We start from the raw sequence: 20,173 nt of genomic DNA on the forward strand, positions 1-20,173 counted from the left end.
GTGTGAACTGGCAAAATCCAGTTGGAAAGTGGATTGAAAGTGCGTTATTTAGTAAGTCTGATTGCAGTTCCTGTAAGCCCTCTCCAAAGCCAAACGCCGCTGAGGATTTGGGAGACAGAGAATCGAATCTGAAAATGAACAAACAGAAGACTTGCTGCCTCGATAATGTGGCTCTCTTGGAAAGTACTTTGGGTGCCTCCGTCCAGAGCGGCTGCCCCCCAGCATTCTAGCAAAGCGGGTGAGAAGTCCCCCCCCCCCCCACGCGCCCTTGAGAAAAGCAGCACAGATTGCCTGGCGGCGGCTGTGACAAGCACCGGTGGCGAGCGGCTTCCGGCAGGCCTCATGCTCGGGGCGCGACCACCACGCGGGCACTCCCGGCCTCCCTGTGGGCTCGAGGCATTCTGGCGGGCAGGGACTTCCCCGAAGCCTGAGCCACGCTGCCAGGCTGAAGTGGGCCATCCGCGCCGCCGCCCTGCTTCTCGCCCTTCGCCTCTGTGGCCCCCGGCGTCTGCGCTTGACGTCGGTCCGCAGCTGGGGGAGGCTTCGGCTCCGTCGTTAGGCCCGGATGGCATCGCCCAGCAGCAGCCGAGCCACGCATGGTGGTCCTGCCTAAACGCAGAGCGGGCCCTCCGCTGCACTCGCTCGACTTGGCCCCTGGGCTGCACAGGGCAGGAGCGCCTCCCTTCGGGAGCAGCCCTGCCGCCTCCCGCTCGCTCGGCGCGTCCCCCTTGCCCAGCCCAGCCCAGCCTGGTCCCTCCTCCCGGCCGCCTCGGCGTCCTGGAGCGCGCAGGCCGGGCTCTGATTCGCTTCTGTGGCTCCGGAGCTTCCAGCCACCCGGCTCGCTCCCCCCCCTCTTTTTTTCCTTTTTAAAATGGCGGCCTGCATGAGGCACCCATGCTAGGGGGGGAGAAGCCGGCCCAGCCCTGCCCCCGCCAGCATTCGGCCGCCGCCGCCGCCGCTGTTGCGCTTCTGCCCTTGGACGCGCCTATGGCCCGCTGCCGCCTCCAGCCGCTGCCCTGCCTCGCGGCCGCGCGTTGCTAACAGCGGAAAAGCAGAAGGTAAGCCCGCGTCTGGGGGGAGCCTGCCTGCTCGTCTCCCCCGCCCTAGAAGGTGTCTCTCTGCTGGCGGGAGGGGGGGAGAGACGGGGCGCTCGACACGCTGCTGGCGGCGTAGCGCTTCCCGCCTCGGCACCGCGCTCTCTTCCGGGTCGGCGCAGGCTTGTGCCTTCCCCCGAAGCCCCTCACGACCCGAGCCCCCTCGGCTGGCGGCGCTTTCTCGGCCTGGCTGGCAGGCGAGGCGGCGTGTCGCGGAGGCGTCTCCTTCCTAGAAGAAGGAGCGTTTCCCAGCGCTAGTCTTTCTCCGCTCCCCCTTCCGCGCCTTTTCTTGAGATTTGCAATAACGAGAAAAAAACCGGGGAGACAATAGAGAGAGTTGTGGTTGGGGAATGGCATGCTTTTTTCCCTTTAAACTTGTGTTTCAAATACGTTCACGCCGTCTCCTCTCCGCCCTCCCCCCCCCCCTTCGCTCGGTGCCATGTACGCAAGGTTAGGACAGCCACGGGGCAGCGATCTGCTTGGCTCGACTGACGTTGACATTGTTCTCTGTTCTGCCCCAGACTGTCACGGTGGATTCTTGTGGCGTTGGAAATAATGGACAAAGTTCTTGATTAGGCAAAGAAATGTCGCTGTCAACAGTATTTAGTGCGCAACGGCGCGTTTCAGAGGGATTTTTCACTCGTATTTTGCATCCGATGTTATTTTTTTCAAGCTTCCCTCCACCCCCCCCCCCCCCCCAAACTAGGATAGCCAGTCTACGGTAGGGTTTTTGTTGTTGTTTAAAGTTAGATTCGCAATATTTGGTTCCATCTTTCCTTTAAATCGAATTAGAACATAAATCTCCAGGCAAACGAAAATACAGTATAAGAGCTGGGGGTCGAGAAAGATAAACGACAAAATATGATGAAACTGAGGTCTCTTTTGTATGTCGTGCTTTACAGATTGGGGTGGGTTGTCCTAAAGTGGCGTTTCGCTGGCTCTGTTCACGCATAAACCACGCAGGCTTGGAGTGCAGAAAGAGTAGCAGGAGAAGAGTGGTGTATGTGTTTTAAGAGGGGGGGAAAGCATGCGCATTTGCCCGGTCTTGCCACCGCACTGTAGTCTGCCTGGAAACAAAGGACAGGAGTGCGTAGAAGTTGACGGCAGCGTGGGCTCTCCAGCGCTGGCTCATCTGCCCACCCATGCCCGCCTCCCCCCTCCTCCACGTGCACCCGTTCACAGGAGCTGCCAGACGGTCCCTCCCGTCTGCAAGCCAAGATGCCCCCGCCTTGTCCAAAGTGTCCCCCAGAGTGCCGGTTGACGTGGTGAGCTTTGGAGAGACCATGTGCCTTATGCTGCAGCAAAGAGGGGAATTGCCCCCCTCCGCGGCCACGATGACAGCTCTTGCCTGGCGGAGTGTGCCTTCTGGTCGCCTGGGCACCTTCTGGCTGCTGAATCATTGTGGCACAGATCTGTTTTGTCCAAAACCACCAGCCAACAGCCAGCAACAGGAAGCAGAGAATGCTGCATCAGAAGGGGGCAGCATGTAGAGTTCTCTATATTTTAAAACTAGTTATTTGAGGTGGGGGGACACATTTCTTTAAAAAAATAAAAAGCCCTGCAGTTTTTGCTTTTACTCTTTAAAAATTCCCATGTGTCGTGGCAAAGAATGCTGTTCCTCTTGGTGGTGAACTCATTCTTAGGGCAGAAGCAGCTCTTGACTTCTAGAAAAAATAGATGCAAGTTTGTGGAGAAATAAAGTCTTCTGCTCTAGGGGACTTTCTCTTCTAATCTTGTGCTGTGTGAGTTCCTTGGGCTGAGCCCTGCCACTGAAAACACATGCTGTGGCTGAACCCTGGAGAGCATTGGGACAAATTAATCCCTGAGCTTTCTTGGACCCAGAGCCCCACCCCCACCCCTTTTTGCCAAATGCATGAAGCTCTGGCAGGTAGACAGACACAGCGAAAGTTCTGTTCACATCCCCAAGGGCCATGAAGTGCAAAGAGTTACAGTAAGAGTATCACAGATGTTTAAAAGGTGCAAGATAAAATTGGAGTGGCCTGACTAATGGCTTTGGGTGCTAAAGTAGCAAAATCGGCAGTCTTGGTGTTCAGTTCCGTAGCTTGACAGGATGCTGGAGCTGCAGTTTTTATTATTTGCAAGATGATGAAATAAATGAAGGACAGTGTGTCTGTGTTTGATAGGGAGGCATTTCCCATTTCATCCATTTTTCTCTTGGGATCTTTGCACTCCCCCTCACTTTTCTTTTTATCTGTATCTTTTGTTTTATATCTGTCCCCCTGCTCATTTTGTTTGTAAAGTAGCTCACAGATATTAAAAAAGCACCATAATAGCAATTGATATAACATCTTAATCAAAATATGTGCCACAGCAGCAAGTTAGAAGAGGCACTGGCTGCCTCCAGTAAAATCAACAGCAGCAGCAGCAGCAGCAGCTGACTGTCAGAAGTCCGCCTAAAACAAATCCTCTTGAGTTCTCCTTTTGAAAACTGGGAATGAGAGCTCAGGCATAGCTTTTGCCTAGAGAAAGGCACTATAAAGGAGAAGATCCTGGGTCCAGGACTCACCACCCACCAACATTCACATTGGGGGTAGGCATGTATCAAAGCCTCTACTGTTAGGACACATTTCTGGAAAGTAGTGGCACAGAAAGGCTTGCGGTACCTCAATGAGTGACAAATGTGTTAGTCTTTGGGGTACCAAAAGGCTTTTTGTTAGAGAGCCTACTCTGGTTAAATGGAGGCACTTGGTGGTGGGGGTGGGAAAAGTTCGGCAGGGATCCAAGACCATTTAGGGTTTTAAGGGTCTTTTGTATCTTATTACTGGTCTGTTGCTATTACTTATTACTGGTCCTCTCAGTGGTCATAGAGATTCTTCTTATGCAGCTTTTTATCCTATATAAAAAAAATGGCAGGGCTATTTTCAGTGGCTGTTCCTGAATTGGAAGAGCTGGCCATAAGGTGGTTCTGCACGCCTCTCCCTAAATGCTAATTTAATGAAGTAGCCTTGTACAGGCCTCCAAGTGTTGTTGGTTTCTTCCCCCCCCCCCACTCTGTCAAATGTGGGTGTGGTGCTGTCATGTTGCTAGGAGGAAAATCACATTGGGTAGTGCTACATTTCCACCAAAGGACCTGGCTTTGAACCTTCTGCCAATATGTTTGTGAATCAAGACCAGTAGTAGGGGACAATGCAAGATGGCTGCCTTGAGGGAAAGCAAAGCATTCCAGCTCCTGTTGCCCTAAAGGAATTGGGGAGGGCCACCTATAACAGACTGAATCTGTCCTGCCTCTGGAAGTGAAAACTGTTCCATCTTACTACTTGTTGCTTGTGATTTTGTTCTCCTCAAAGCCCCTTTGCCATGCTCTGCAGTGAAAGAAGTCAAGTGAAGGGACTGCATTTGTGGAAATGATGGTGGAGGAGAGTCTCTTGCTGTTAAGTCTGTTGCCTCAAGGTTCTGGGTGGAGCAGTAACAGTATCCCCCCACCCACCCATGTTTTCCTGTTTTTCAGAGTTGGCATTTTGACTTGTAATGTTCCTGTCAACGGTCTATACTCCCTATTGCCCTTTTCCTTCAGTGGTCAAATCAGCCTCCTCTCCCATTTCTCTATATGTGGTTGAGCCAAATACAACAGAGTTCAGAAAACAGAGATTAAAAATGGTCGGGGACTACAACAGGAAGCTTTCTGAGGCATCTAGATGACACTCAGAAGCCTAGTCGATATAGGTTTTTAAAGGTGTTTTGATTACTCTTGTGCCCACACAAAGAAGAGAGTAGTGTGGCGCGGGGGGGAGGGGGAAGCAGACTTTTCATTGTTAGCAAATACGTTTCATTTCCAGTTGGAATTTCTGATGGGGATGTGGGATTCTCACACTTGACCTGAGGTTGCTTGTTCTTACATTAGTGAAGAGTGACTGGAGAGTGGTGGAGCAGATGCTTTGCATGCAGGTGGTGCCAGGCATTGCCAGTTAAAGGATCTTGATTAGTAGGTAGTTGGAAAGGCTTTTCGGTGTGAGAAAACCTGGAAAGCCACTGCTGCTGTGAGTAGACAGTACTGGGCTGGAGGAACCAAAGCTCTGACTCAGTATGAAGTAATTTCATACAAATGTGAGTCACTGTGATTAATTCTAGGGGATATGCTTGCAACAGGATGGTGCAGGTATCTCTTTAGTTGATAGTAACCCTTTTTGTCATCCTGGAAGACAGGGGAAAATGGGCCCTATACAATGTCAATACCAACCATAGTCCCCTTCTTGGTGGAAGGAATTATGGGATACTGGAAGTCATTTTTTTCCCTTCAAAACTGAGGCATCTGCCCACCTCAAAGTGGCAGTTTGAAAAAGACAAGAAGTAGTTTAATAGAGTTTAGAGCTAGGTCAATTTATGAGGAGAAAATTTTGAGAAAAACTTTTGCCTCCAAGGGCTATAAATGGGGTTATAGTATTTGGAACATGGGCAGTAAGCACTGGACTTATTCACATACCAATTTCGCACTAGAGCTTTAATCCTGGTTTAACTCTGCCCCCAAACTGACTTTCTACACTAAAACCATAGAATCATAGAGTCATAAAGTTGGTTTCTCTGATTCTATGATTCTAGTGTCGAAAGTCAGTTTGGGGATAGAGTTAAACCAGGATTAAAACTCTAGTGCGAAATTGGTAACAGTGACATCACTGTGTAGTGTCGTTCCATCACCTCTCCAATTCCTGATTGTGATTGCATTAAGGAACCCCCCCCCCCATTTGCTTGTTTAGTAAATGGCACTGAAGCTGCCCTGTATGTGAAACTTCTTGCACTTGTATAACTTCCCTCTCCCCCCCCCAAAAAAAATCCTTATGAGCAAAAAAAAAAAAAAATCAATTCACTTTTCTTTTCTTTGTCTGTGTTTTTCAAAACCTAGGGGGGAAATACTTACCTGGCTTATAGTGTTCTGGTGTGTATATTTGAATCCTGACATCCTTGCTTGTGGTTGTGAGAAGCCTTTCTCTGGCAGTGGCTTGCAGGAACAGTTTTGTGTTGTAAGCTGAAGAAAATCTTAACTGGGTGTTTTTGGGGTGGCAAGAATGCAATGTATCCTGACAGCCTAAACTAGCCTGACCCCAGCAGAAATGCAGCAGGGTCAGCCTTGGTTAGTATTTGGATGGGAGACCACCAAGGAAGTCCAGGGTTACTACGCAGAGACAGGCAATGACCAACCACCTCTGTCGCCTTGTCATAAGTCAGCTGCTGCTTGGTGACTGTTTCCACCACCAGAATGCATTGCAGAGAAAGGCGGAAGGAGAGATCAGAGGAAGTTGACGAGGGGAAAGAGAGGAGGGGAAGAGATTATATAGACATCAATAAGGGATTAAAGTTAAATAAATTTTAAAAATTGGTATCCTTTGCATGAACTTGCCATCCACACATGAAGTGGAAGTAAAAGCAAATCTCCCTCCTCAGCAGTATGGCTTTTAGCTTTCAAACAGGTCTCAAGATCTCATTCGTTTTATTTTTCTCCTGACTCCAGCACTAAGCAGCTTGCAGTGAGGCTTCCTGAGGACAGAATTCATCTGACAACGGACATTGCTGATGAGGGCTGAGGCAGACAACATTTAGCTCTCCCTGCTCTCCTTCAGTTGTCATTGCTCTGCGGTTTCAGTTTGGGCTCTGGCAGCAGGACTAGCAGACGCCTACGGCTGCGTTACATCCAAGCAGGCAGCAGCAGTGCATATTCTATTGAGATTGGGAGGCACTTGAGGAGGGTCGTGCAGTCAGCTGTCTGGCCCCAAATATAGCCTGTGTTAGGGTGACTCTGCCTGCAAGAGAACCAGGATCCTGTATCTGTACTACTTGTGCAGGGGGAAAATCCCACCTCCACACAGATGCATTATGACACATGCATGTTTTCCTACTTGGAAGAAAAGGCCAGCTGGGTCAGATCAAAGACTCATCCAGTCCAACCCAGCATCCTCTCCTGACAGCAGATTTTGAAACACGTAAGCAGGATGCAAAAGTTGTTAGTATTGATGAAGGGATGGGTGTCATGTGTAAGTGTTATGACTATGCCTCTGATATTTAAAGGTATACTGCCTCTGTATGTGGAGGCTCTGTTATAGCTATCATGGCTGCTGAGAGGCCCCAAATTTGTCTAACCTGCAAGACTGGGACATTAGAGCCTGTAGCTGCAATGCTCTTCCCTGTACAACTGTTTGGAAACATGAATCCTGTAGGAAGATAAATTTGGGAAGCTTAGTTATGTCGTGTTAAAAACATCCACAAGCCAGTGGCTGGTCAACCAAGTAGGACTTGATTTGCAAATTCCTATAAATAAGAACAGGAAGGCAAGAGGAGGTTTATGCACCCATCCCCTTTCCCCATGCCAAAATAAAACACTTTTCACCAGTTCTTTCCCCCGTGATGGCAGTGACAAGGGGGTATTACTTCTGGTTTGTGAACTCTACTGGGGCAAAAAGCTAGAGAGAAGGAAGCATGGGTGGAGAAAGGAGAAGGGTTCAGAACCCATTCAAGCAGGCTTTAAATTGCCTCCATTCAGTGGTCAACTGATTCTGGCACATGGCTCTGCCTCCATTGCATCTACTTTGGAGCTTCATTTTTTAGCTGAAAATTAATGGACCATCTGTGTGGGAAGTGTCCTCCAACCTAGTTCTCACTGAAGTGGTCAACCTGTGTTTGAGCAGTGCCCTTGGGGAGTGCATGTGGGAGATACACAAATGATCTTCCATTAAAAAGCACCCCCTGTGTTGAAAATGACTTATGTTAAGGAGACTAGGCTGGACCTCTTTCTGATTTGCAAATATTCTACTTGTAAGGAGGCTTTTTTTTTTTTTGTCTGATCCACCATTGTGGTGGTTCTTCTCATTTAAAAATTTTATTAACATTTTAAATAACATTTCAACAATTACAACACACCCCAACACGGGGTCCAAGACATAACCTTACATGAGCCGTCACGTTCGTTGTTGTTAGACAGCTTTTACAGCAAAGAGAAGTCTCTCGCAGAGTGCAAATATAACAGAAAGTTAGTGATCAATGGGTTGTGTCCAATTCAGTGTTAATAGATCGTGAAGTTCACATATTTTGCCGGCATTTTCCCGAACATAGTGTCAGCGCTATTCACGTGTTCAAGGAAGTCAAACCATTTTTGTAGAAACCAATCTCCCTCTTTGGTATTGTCTAGCATAGCGATAGCCGTTGTCAGTTTATCCTGTATCAAGATATCCCATACCTTTTTGCACCAGTTCTGGAGTGGTGGGCTATCAGGTTGTTTCCAGTATGAGGCTATAGTTATTTTGCCCGCTAGGAAAAGCAATGCAACTAGCTCCTGTTTCAAGGTCGGGAGCTTCTGATCCGGCCATAGGTTTAACAGGGCTACTGCGGGTGTGCAAGGGATACTAACCCCTATTATTTTTGATGTCGTTTCCAGGATAGACTTCCAGAATTTGTGTATCTTCGGACACTCCCACCAACAGTGGATAAATGTGCCTGGTAGCCCACACCCCCTCCAGCATAGCGGGTCGGCTTTCACCCTGGCCTTAAACAGTTTCAGAGGAGTTGCGTACCACCTTGCAAATATCTTATAGTTTTGGAGTCGAAAGTAAAGTGATTTGGATTTAAATAAAGGCGATATCCAAAGCCGATTCCATTGGTCGTCACTAATTGAGACTGAGCAGTCTTTTTGCCAGTTATTTTGCTGGGTAGACGGGCTTTTCCACATTTTTTGGTTTAAGAGGGTATAGATCATAGATATAACTCCTTTTATGGAGGTGTTACCTTTACTGATTAGCTTCTCTACTGGGTTCAGTGGTCTATTATGCATCACGATGGGTATTACTTGGTGTAATGCATGGTGGATTTGTGCGTATTGGTACCATGGGATAGTGGTCTTAAATTTATTTTCCAGTTGGGAGTGAGAGCACAATTTTCCATTCATCGTGATGTCGGTTAGTTTGAAAATGTTTTTCTCCCTCCAGGCTCTGAATTGGGACTTGTCTTTACCCGGGGGGGAACCAGGACTGACCCAGAAACGCCATAACCGGGGATGACGCTGGTGTTATGGTGTTTCTCCATTGGTCCCAGAGTTGTATAGTAAATTTTAGAAATGGGTTGGAAATTGGATACTCCCTTCTGTCTGCCCTCGGGGACCAGATAAACTCGTGTAGATGTAAGGTGGGTAGATTTGAAGGAGGCTTTTTTAAACATCATTATTAAATAGTATTTCTTTAGCCAAATTGTAGTGTCTGCACAAATGAGCAGAATCCTAAAATTTGTAGTGTTTTAGTTGTCATGACATGTAAATATGTCTGTGGTTTGTGGAAATGCTGAATTCCTCCTCCTACACAATTGAAAACTACAGTTTCAGAACAGAAATTCTGGAGAATTCAGTGCCACGTGTGTCCAGAAACTAGGTTCATTTGGCATTGTTGAAGTGATGTGCTGATTGGTTCTGCCCCCATTGACAAAAGTGTGCAAAGTGGATGCAGTCCTTTAGTGTGTTGTGTATGGTGTCAAATATGTTGTCTGCTCTTCCCCAGGGTGAGAGGTGAGAGGGCAGGAATCTCCAATATATTTGTGGGTTTGTGTTAGGTACTGGTTCTCTGCATCATTTCATTCCCAAGATTCTACTACTTTCTGGATTTTAAAAAATCTTGCTTCGCAGAATTTTTTTAGAATCAGTTTCACAGTGAGACAGACTGGGTTTGTGAGCATGACCGGATAGTACAAAGATTTGGCAGGTAAACCTTGGTGACTGAGACATCTTTTGTAGCAGCAGGGCTATAGTACTTAGGTGTTCTATAGTTTTAGTTAAACGGGCTGAATTGTACTCTGCCTCTTTGGTGTAGTTGGTGTTGCCCGTGTTGACTAGTACCTTATTCAGCTGTAAAGCCCAATAGCTTCCTTGCAGTAAACAGCCTTGGTTACTTATGGTGAGTCACTCAGAGATGGAATAGCCCACAAAGTTTTTCTGGCATAACTGTGTTCCTCCATTACTGCTGCAGCATTGCTTCCTTTGGTGGCCAGCCACTGTGTGTCCAAAGGGTCCCTGGGGCTTAAAATGAGGCCGAATGTTAGTGTGTATGAGAGTGTATGTGTAATCTGATCTGTTGTCAAATGTCTTGCAGAAGGCTGTAAGCTGTGTCAATAAGATCTCTGTTCAGTTCTGAAAACAGCCTCATGATCGAGGGCCGGTTGGCAGCCTTCCTAAGGGAGGGCAGTCTCTCTTGCTCTCTCATTCTCCCCCCTCCTCTTTTTTATTTTTAAAAAGGAGAAAGAGTTGGAGGTTTTGGCGGCGCCTTTTCTGACTCGCTGCCTTTTGCCGAGTGCTGTTTATTGTTCTTTCCTCAGTGTGAAAAAAGCCCAACCTCCTCACCCCACCCACCCCCCAACAAGAACCTGGCAGTATTTGGAGACAGTCAAAATCTTTGGGCAGTGCAACCAACATGAGATGAAAGGACTGTTTATTACCTGGTGAGGCAAACCTCTGAACCGCTGCTGTTTTGAGAGGTGAGAAGATGGCAGAGTTTAGAAGGACGAGGTAGGAGTCGGACATCTTTTTCTCTCTCTCCATGCCTGGCAGAGAGTGTGAGCATATGTGCGCAGGCGAGTCTGAGACAAAAATAATGTTGCTTGCAAGTCCCCTGTATGAAATATGTAGGCCGTACTTAAGGTTATGCACAGGGAAGGGGGGTGTCTGACCTGCGTTGCAGGATGGGTAGGAGAGGGGGTATGCAACAGAACAAGTACAGCCTAGGGGAACTTCAGCTTCAGTGCTGTTTGTCAGAGTATTTGCTTTAAGGCTTGGGTTTGGAGAATCTTAATGCAATTCCAAAGGAAGGAATTTCTGTGCCAGTTCCCCCCACAAAATTTTCTCCTTCTCTCCAAATTAGTTATTCCCTGCTTTTGAGAGAAGCTGGAGTGAAATTCCTAAGGAATTTACTGCCAGCAGATTTGGGCCATTTTGGGGAGGGGTGGGGAAACCCAGTGGCTTTTGCTGAGCAGTGCTGGGTAGTGTCAGAACAAAGACAGGCAATGGCAGGAAATGCCGGTTTCCCCACTCTGGTTCCTAACATGAGAGGCCTGGACTGGGTAATTTCTTTTACTTCCTGTTCTCAAGCTGTTTAGGCCAAAGTAGCTGTGTTTTTCCATGCCGGGAATCTTGTCAGCTTGATTCTGTTCCGGCAGAACATAACTCTGGCCCAGGTACTGTGTGTTCCTTGATTATTATTTTTTTGTAGGAAAGTCCCTGATTTTAATTTGAAATAAGGAGATTACAAGGTTTTTAAAATCACACCCTGCTTGTACATATCTGGGTGGGATTGTGGTAAACAGAGAGCATAACCATTTGTATTCAGATGCTTAATTATGCCTGATGGGTGTGGATCTGGCACAAGAGTTATTTATGCATACTAATTTTTAAGTCATGGAAATTTTTGAGCAGTAATTCTGTAAAAATAAAGTTTTGTGACATGAAAAGGTATGTCAGGGGCATAACACACAAAATGCAAAAAGCATACTGAATCAGTAGCTGCAAACACTAGATTTATTCTCAGCTAAATTAGTATGTGAAGGGTATTTTACACAAATATAGGCTATTAGAACTACTCATCCTTTAAAAGTTGCAGAAGAGTCCAAAGGGTGATGGACAGTTCTAAAGGTGCAGGTAGACACACACAGTGGAGAGAATTTCTACTTTGGATGTCTATAGCAGCTTTATAGCGGGCCCTTACTCAACAGTAGAATGGTTATCATGCTGGGAAAATTGGCACCTGTTGATTTCTCCCCATGACCTTGCTGTTAGAGCATTTTCACTAGTAGTGCTATGTGTGCCTTATGTTGTGCTCATGTGTGAATGGCCGCAGTGAGTGTGTGTATGCACGGACACACACATATGTCTGGTTATAGAGTAGTTCAGGGCTATGGGACAAAGGTATGCTTGCACTTGCTACCTGTAAAGTACCGTGCATGATTATTGCTATAGAGAAATACATGTTTTGAACAAGGCAAGCAAGGAGGGGTTCTCTTAGAACCACCCCCTTTTTTTGCCAGAGGGAGTTCTTGCTTTGCAAGCTTTCCTTCCAGGGATAAATAAATCTTCAAAGCACTAAAACAAGCTATTCCTGAGACATTATTATGTGATGTCAAGGGAGAAACAAAACCGTGTTTAAGTGCCCCATGGATTGCAGAGGAATAGATTTCAGAACAGCAGTCAAATTGCATCATAAACTGTAAAGATTCGAATTGCAGATTCGCTTAGTTGACAGAGTTATCCTTGCAATGTGGAGTTCAGTCCCTAGGGTTGTCTTTGGTGTTTCTTTTAATTACTTTGTGTCCTCAGAATTTGACTGAGCACCACAGAACCCAAGGAGAAAGAGAAGGGTGATTTGTAAATTCATCCCTGTAAGAAGAGGGTTGTAATTAACAAGAATCTGGCATCTTGCCCTAGATGATAAGGCAGATCAAATGCCGAGTAAGAAATCAAAACCATTTCTTTGGTCAGAGCAAATTAGGTACAGAGTCTGATTCCACCCATGGCCCCTGGGCTGCTTAGAGGCCCAAGCACCGTACACAGCAAAAATCCAGGCGGGAGAGGGAATGTGCAAGGATCTTAAAGCATTGAAGAGTTATATTTCTATGGCTGATTAATCTTCCCCCTTTGTTGGTGAGAGCATTAAGACTTCACAGGAATAGAAATCAAACTGGAATTCTTGCTAGAGGAAGATGCATGATTGGTCTTTCCAACACAAATTGGTTTTACAAAGTTTTCTTATGTGATGTGCATTGTGTTTTTGGAGACTGGAGACTTCCCCTTATTTGCTGTGATATGAGCAGGCACTGAGGCTTTCTTCCCCATCCTTCTGGGGCCCCAAGACTGGGAGTCATCAGAAGGTAGAAAGTGGTCCAGTGGTAGGATCAGTAGCTAATCTCTGGGCCATCTGATGCCTGCTGGTTGCTGAAATTCTTGCAAGGAATGCTGGAATAAGTGCACCTTGGTCTGATCCAGCCACAGGAAGAATGTTACCACTCCCCCACTATTCCCTTCAGGCTCCCTAGCTTGTTTCCTCTAATACCTTCAACCATGGTGTTTGCTAACTCAAATAGGGCCACTCAGACAGGTGGGGTTTCTCTGAATTTGGGACTCCCTGCGTAGGCAGGAAAATATTAGTAAGTTTCTCCTACCTGCATGATGAGAACCAAGCATGTTTGTTGCCCTCAAAATATTGAGTGCAATTATGGAATAGAGGAAGATGCCGTTCTTCTGGATTCCATGCAAGCACCTAACTTATGGAGATTGCACTTAAAAGGAAAGTTGAGCATTGAAATCAGAAGCCTCTACTCTACTGTGTTCTCACAGAGACCACAGACATCCATCAATTTTCAAGCAGCTGCTGTAGCTGTCCCTTTAACAACTTCTTCACACGTAGCAATTATCAAGTGACAACGTTTATTATCAACATGCCCTGAACACTTACCCTCCCCCTCAGCTAATTCTTCTAGACCAAGCTGCCATTTAAGTCATAGCTGCAGAGGCCAGTTCAAAATCTGGCCATCTCCCACTCTTTCATTTATTTAGGGCTTTTTCCAAATAGGCAGGTTTATCAGCCTGCCACTTTATCTTCACAATGACCTTGCAGGGCGGGTAGGCCAAGAATTTTTGCTGCCCTCAGCTGCTTATTCCTGAGAGGGTTGGCCTCTTGTAGCTATGTGGCAGGTGGAAACTGAATGGGAGAATATATGCTGGCCTTTCTATTGTTAAAAGGTACAAAACCTCTCTTGATTTTTCAAAAAAGTGTTTTAACCTACTGGAGGATTATCCTCTTTTTCCTTACCCCCTTTCCATAGGGCACTTTATGCAGATACTCTGTTCATGGAAATCTTTTATGTATAAATTTTAATGAAGCAAGTCACCTTGAGCAATTCCAGAAAGGTGAACTGAAGCTATTTTAAATAAAGCAGTGCTTGTCATGGGCTAATATCTGTGTACAGCTTTGTTCCTTGACGTGATCTTCTGGAAGAAATAAGCATTCAGCTTACTTGTGTGAGCCGGCTCTTCAGTTTTGCCAAAACAGGGCTGTCAACTCTTTTGCTGGTCTCTGCCCCTGTGCTTTTAACAGTAGCTTGAAGTGAAGAGGTGCCTAGATGACTGTGTTTATCTCACTAGCTAATTTCTGCAAATGTAGCAACTGTTAACAGAAAAAGGAGCAAGCTGGACCATCTGATCAGATGGCAGCCCAACTTCTTAATGAGAACAACAGCTTGCTGTCTAGAACACAGAACAGAGGAAAACTCTTGAAGATTCCCCAACAAAATTCACTCCTGTATTTTACAAGAAAACTCCAAACTCTGCAGAGTTAGTCTTTGGCAAGCTTGTATTTTCTTTCTCTAATTGAATTTGAATATATTTAAAGAATCGCCAGAATTAGATTCTTCGGAGTGGCTAAATTAGTGTTTGTACACTGAGTGATAAAAGTATGTCTGGCAGTCAGAGGACCAGAGAAGCCTTAGCTGGAGCCAGTGTGTGTTCGCTGCCCTCGAGGTAAAGGATTAAGCTCTCGGGTAAAAGATCGAGGTCAGGTCTAGACCGAGCAGTAGTCTGTGGAATCCAGCCAAAGGGTAAGACGGACGTGGCAGTCCTGTTGACTTAGCTGAGATGCAGCTGACATCTGTACGTCAAGTTTGATTAAAAGAGAACAAAAATGTGGATGGGAGAATAACTAGCTCTATAGAACACAGATAGCTACATGAAAGGGGGTGAGAGAACATCCCGAGCCTGGCTAGAAATCAGGGACTTCCCTCAGCGACTCTGATGCACCCTGATCCTTCTGAGCTTCCCAGTGCCTACAGCTGAGGCTGACTTTTTTCTGTCAGTTCCCACCCCCTCAACTGGAAAAATGACTTCCCACCCACCTAATATTTTAAAAAAAAAGTCCAGGTTCCAGTTTCCCACACACTCCATTTGGCACTTATGTGTCAGGCCCTGGAAGCTAAAAGCAAAAACCTCAGGTTTCATAAACTATCACATGGACGACTCTCAGGGCATATATCCATAGATCCACCCTGGACATGTGCTTGCTGCCGTGTGCACTGTGAACAGGCAGAGGGGCAGGTTGGGGTTTGGTGTGAGTTGCCAGTGCATGCAGCTTTTGGAGGAGGGTGCAATTTCTGAAATAGTGGCTACAAGACTCTGAGCCAGGTTTGACTGTTGCCTCTGCCACAGTCTCTGTAGATGGCCTTTTACAATTCTCTTTCTGCATCTCCTTTTACCCCTTACCTACAACATGGGGATGCTAATAATGACCTATCTTAAGTCGGTTGGCAAAAAACATTAAGATAATAAACGTGGCATGTTTTGAATTCTTTGAAGCCAAGATGCTTTGGCCTTCTCAGGTCATCATAAATGGGATTATATTGTAAATCTGTTTTATATGTGGCCATATTCCAGCAGTCAGTCTAAAATTGTATTGCGCTTTCCTTATATGTACTCTGTGTACTTAATACAAACTGCTGCAAAACACGTTCCAACCTCACAAAAGGTCGTGACCAACCCCCCTCCCCCCCATGTATTAATAGTTTCTTTCCTTTTTATATTCAGAAACAATTTAATGCAATGCATTTATTCATTTGTTTATGTATGCGGATGTGCTAGTGTTTCCATTCCTTCTGATTAGCCTGGTAACAAGTTCCCAAATCAGGTTGCATATCAACAAATACTGAAATGCAGATAAGATCCGATTAAAAACACAGCAAATTTGCAAGACAAAACAGACAACGAACTGCTGCCTTTCAAAGGAGCAGAAGACAGAAGCCATAAATTGCCAGTGTTGTAACTAGGCTCTAAAGTCCAGCACAGAATCAACTAGTCACCAGGCAAACTGTCCTGGAAGCATCCCTATTGTACATGCCACAGTCACTTAGGAAGTCTGACACACAAAATAGATGACATTTACCCAAATTCACGGAGAATAGGTCTATCCATCATGATTAGTTGTGATAGCTCAATTGGATGTCCAGACGGTCTAAAAGGGGATAAAGTGACAAGCCCTACTGTTGCAGTTTTCAGAACTTTCTGTGTGTGAAGTCTCTAGATTCAAAAATAGTCTCTATATTTGCTGGAGAGGGAGGTGGGATGGTATCTCTGAAAATGGTCCACAAGGCTCTAGCCCAGTGATAGAACATCTGCATAAGGTCCTACGCTCAGTCCCACCATCTCCAGAGATAGGATCTCCAGGTCCCAGACTATGCTTGAAAGGCTGTTTTGCTGAAGCTAAGCAGGCATGGGATTGGTTGGGAGGAGAGACTTCTTGTGGACTCCACATGTCAGTTTGGGTGCCATGATGGAAGAATATTGGGTATAAACATAATAATAAATAGTCATTGCCCTTAAAGTAGATAGTATTGAGCTAGATGGACCAAGCACCTAACACTATATAAAACAAGCTCACTATATTCTGTAACTGAAATGTAACTTTAGAGAAGGCCCTTTAGCAACTGCCCATCTAATTTCCGAGGACAGGAGCATATGAGCAAGTTCTTGTGGAAGTGGTCTTGGTTCCATGCTCCCCATCCGTTCAGGATTTTAAAAGCCAGTGCCAGCTCTTTAAACTGTGCTTGAAAAAGTGATGGGGGAGCAAGTACAGTTCACTCAGATTTGAAGTAAAATGTTCCCAATGGCTCATCATTCCAAACAAAAATCAGCAGCCTTCTTCTGGATTGGCAGATTACCAATTACATTTTTATCCCGTTTTTCCTCCAAGGAATTTAGGACAATACTCATGGTTTTTCCTTCCATTTTATCGCCACAATAACCTTAAGAAGTGGACTAAGCTAAGAGATAATTATTGATCCAAAGTTAAAGGGAACTTCATATGGGGATAGGAACTGAGGTCCTTCCCAGGCCTAGTTCAACCACTGTACCACATTGGTTGATGTTTCTGAACAGTCTTCATGGGGAACTCCATGTAGAATGAATTACAGTAATCAAGCCTGGATGTAAAAGTGTGTGAATAACAGAGTTCAGATCACTTCTGTCCAAGAGATCCAAGCTGGCAAAAAAGTACTTTAGTGCAACATCCGCCACCTGAGCATGCAGTCAGAAGGTAGAAACCTCCAAAAATTTAGACAAGACTTCAGACTCACTGGTTTTGGATTTTATCCACTGCTACAGTTTTAACAAAACTGGCAAAGAGTACAGATACACACAGGACAGTGATTTCCAATTTGATATCAGCCTTATTACTGTGGCTTTCCTCAAAGAATCCTGCAATTGTAGACTCGGAGGCTGCTAAGAATTCTCTGTTAGAGAATGGACTACTAACCTCAGGGAATGATAAATCAGTTCCCCTTATGCAAACCATTCTATTATTTCTCCCTCCAGATACATAGCCTCTTCAGAGTAAATAGAAATTGTAGAAAAAATTGTTCTGGCTATATATGAATTTGTGGGGTATAAAATTTTCTAAATTAAAACAATAGAGTTGGGTTTTGCGGGAAAATTTCCATTTCAGAAAATAAATTGTTTTTTAACAATGAATATTCTTTGCCAATATAATATTAATATAATTTACAATATTAACCAAAGTCATTGGCAATTTCAAAGTTGTGATTAATGTTTTTGTGTGTAAGTTATGATTTCACCTGATTAGCATATGTTTTGATTTGACCCACACAACCAGCATTCTTATTTATAGATCTCTTCACATGGTGGAAGCAATGCTGCAACCTCCAATTTTATAGAATCATAAAGTCTGAAGGGATCTCCAAGGTCATCTAGTCCAATCCCTTGCACAATGCTGGAAATTCACAAATACTTCCCCCCCAACATTCCAGTGACCCCTGCTCCATACCCAGAAGATGGCAAAAAAAAAACCCTTCCAGGATTCCTGGACAAACTGTCCTGGAGAAAATTGCTTCCTGACCCCAAAATGGTAACCAGCATTTCCCTGGGTATGTAAGAAAGGGTCACAAGAACTAAGCACTGATGCAACCCCTCCTGCCCTCAGTCTCATGATCTACCTAAGTTCACAGAATCAGCATTGCTCCCAGATGGTCATCTAGCCTCTGTTTAAAAACCTCCAAAGAAGAGCCTACCATCTCCCAAGAAAACCTGTTCTACTGAGAAACCACTCTTGTCAGCAAGTTCTTTCTAATGTTTAGTTGAAAATTCTTTTTATTTAATTTCAGCCTGTTGGTTCTGGTCTGATCTGGGGCAACAGAAAACTGTTCCACACCATCCTCTATGTGACAGCCCTTCAGGTACTTGAAGATGGTGATCATATCACCTCTCAATTGTCTCCTCTCCAGACTAAACATAGCGATGTCCTTCAACCTTTCCTATAAGACCTGGTCTCCAGACCCTTCACCATCTTCGTTTCCCTCCTTTGGACATGTTTCAGCTTGTCTATATCCTTCTTAAATTGTAGTGCCCAAAACTGAACACAGTCCTCTATGTGAGGTCTAACCAGAGCAGACTAAAGTGATACCATTACTTTGTGATCTGAACACTGTACTTCTGTTGATACAGCCCAAAATCACTGTAAAAAGTTTGATACACCAAAAGGTTTGATATAGAACTGTCTAGTAATACAAGTGATGAGGTGTCCCAGTGACCTTGAGGTCAAGAGTTAAATTCTGCTGTATAACCAGTGAGAGGACAATGATGTCCACAATGTATCATGCAGTTTTATAGGTGTGCTAAAACTGTGTGAACAGTTTTCAGTGTCCTTAGGTCCCCTCCCATAAATTTAAACAATATGGGGGAAGTGACTGCTTTATCATATTTAAGCTTGTACAAGTATTATTCCAATAGAAAAAAAATGGTATAGAAGTTTGAATATAACGTTTAAACCACACAACTAGCATTTTTCCTAATCAAATATTTCTGTTCAAGCTTTTTAATTTTTTTAAATGTTTCTTGTTATTGGGATGTAAAGCTAACATGAAGTGCTTTTAAAATACTCTTACAAAATATGTCAAAATAAACATGGTCAATCAGATCACACTCTTATTTAGGACATTCCAGAAAATTATCTATTCTTAATTTTTCTGGGAAATCCACATCGGTGCCTTTATATCTGGACATAATCTTTGTACAAATAAACAACATAGCATGGAGTGTAGAGACAGAGTGCAGCATATGGTGGGGGAATCAAACTGGAGAAAATGTGTAGAATAAAAAAAAAATACATAACCAGGCACTCAAGTTAAAACTTGTGCAAGCATGGCTTTTGCAGCAGATAAAGCAAGGTCTGCCTGACCTTGGCAGCTGTACAAGGCTGCCATTGCATAAGAATGAATTGTGCTTTAGTATACTGGATAAATTATTTGGGAACAAATCTACTCCTTCTGTACCAAGATGCTATCTGCAAACCCCCCCTCCCCCCAATTTTAGTCTGAAACTTGTATATGGACTGTGCATACTGCAACAGCAGCAGAAGACTCATCCTTTTATGATGGTGAAATGTGTCTGACAGCCCTTGGGTTGCAAGCAGTGCCAGATTAAACCCTGTGGAGGCCCCTAGGCAGTCACAATCTTGGGGCCCCCTTGCAAATTATCTCAAGAGTTGGAACACTCACCCCACCATATGCAGTCCACTGCTGCAGCATGCAGGCACCTTCTCAAAAGCTCCTTTGACAAAGCTCCTGGGGAGAGGCAGAGAGAGGCAAACCTGGCAACAACGCCAGCCACACCAGGCAAGTTGGTCAAAGAGCGGCTCAATTGCTGGCTGCATGTGCAGGCTGGGAGGGCTGCAAGCAGAGGAAAGGGGGGGGGACTGGCATGGGGGCCTATAGGCCAGTGTTTAGTTGGCCTAATTGTTAATCCAGCCCTGGTTGCAAGATCAAAATTTTAAAAGTAAGGAGCATTTGGACTCTTGGCAACTGAAATAAGAAACATCTGTTATGTCCTGACCCAGTAAAATGTAGAAATAACAGACTTGCATTATGGACAGTGGAACTATGGTCACACTAACACTGTGATGTTCCTTGGAACCTTTGGGGGTTCCTAGGAAGTTTAGTGATAGCAACAAAGAAAAGTTTTCTCTGAAAGACACATTGCAGATCATGACTTATCTTGCCACACGATGCACAGCTGTACAGGAATACTGGACATGCTCTGAGGCATGCGGTTT

General features: G+C 45.1%; 1 protein-coding gene across 2 annotated transcripts in view; it reads left to right on the plus strand.

The window, feature by feature from the left end:
- Positions 1–826: 826 nt before the first annotated feature.
- The window catches only part of MBNL3 (muscleblind like splicing regulator 3), a 116,266-nt gene continuing 96,919 nt past the window's right edge, over positions 827–20,173 (plus strand). Inside the window, exon 1 of one of the 2 annotated variants that reach the window (XM_060249049.1) lies at positions 827–1,058. The gene's annotated coding sequence lies outside the window, so the exon portion shown is untranslated. Of the gene's footprint in view, positions 1,059–10,565; positions 10,585–20,173 lie in introns of those variants that run through there. The other variant, XM_060249045.1, reaches the window with a different exon arrangement.

Source organism: Heteronotia binoei, chromosome 11, assembly GCF_032191835.1.
Source record: "Heteronotia binoei isolate CCM8104 ecotype False Entrance Well chromosome 11, APGP_CSIRO_Hbin_v1, whole genome shotgun sequence".
NCBI lineage: Eukaryota > Metazoa > Chordata > Lepidosauria > Squamata > Gekkonidae > Heteronotia > Heteronotia binoei.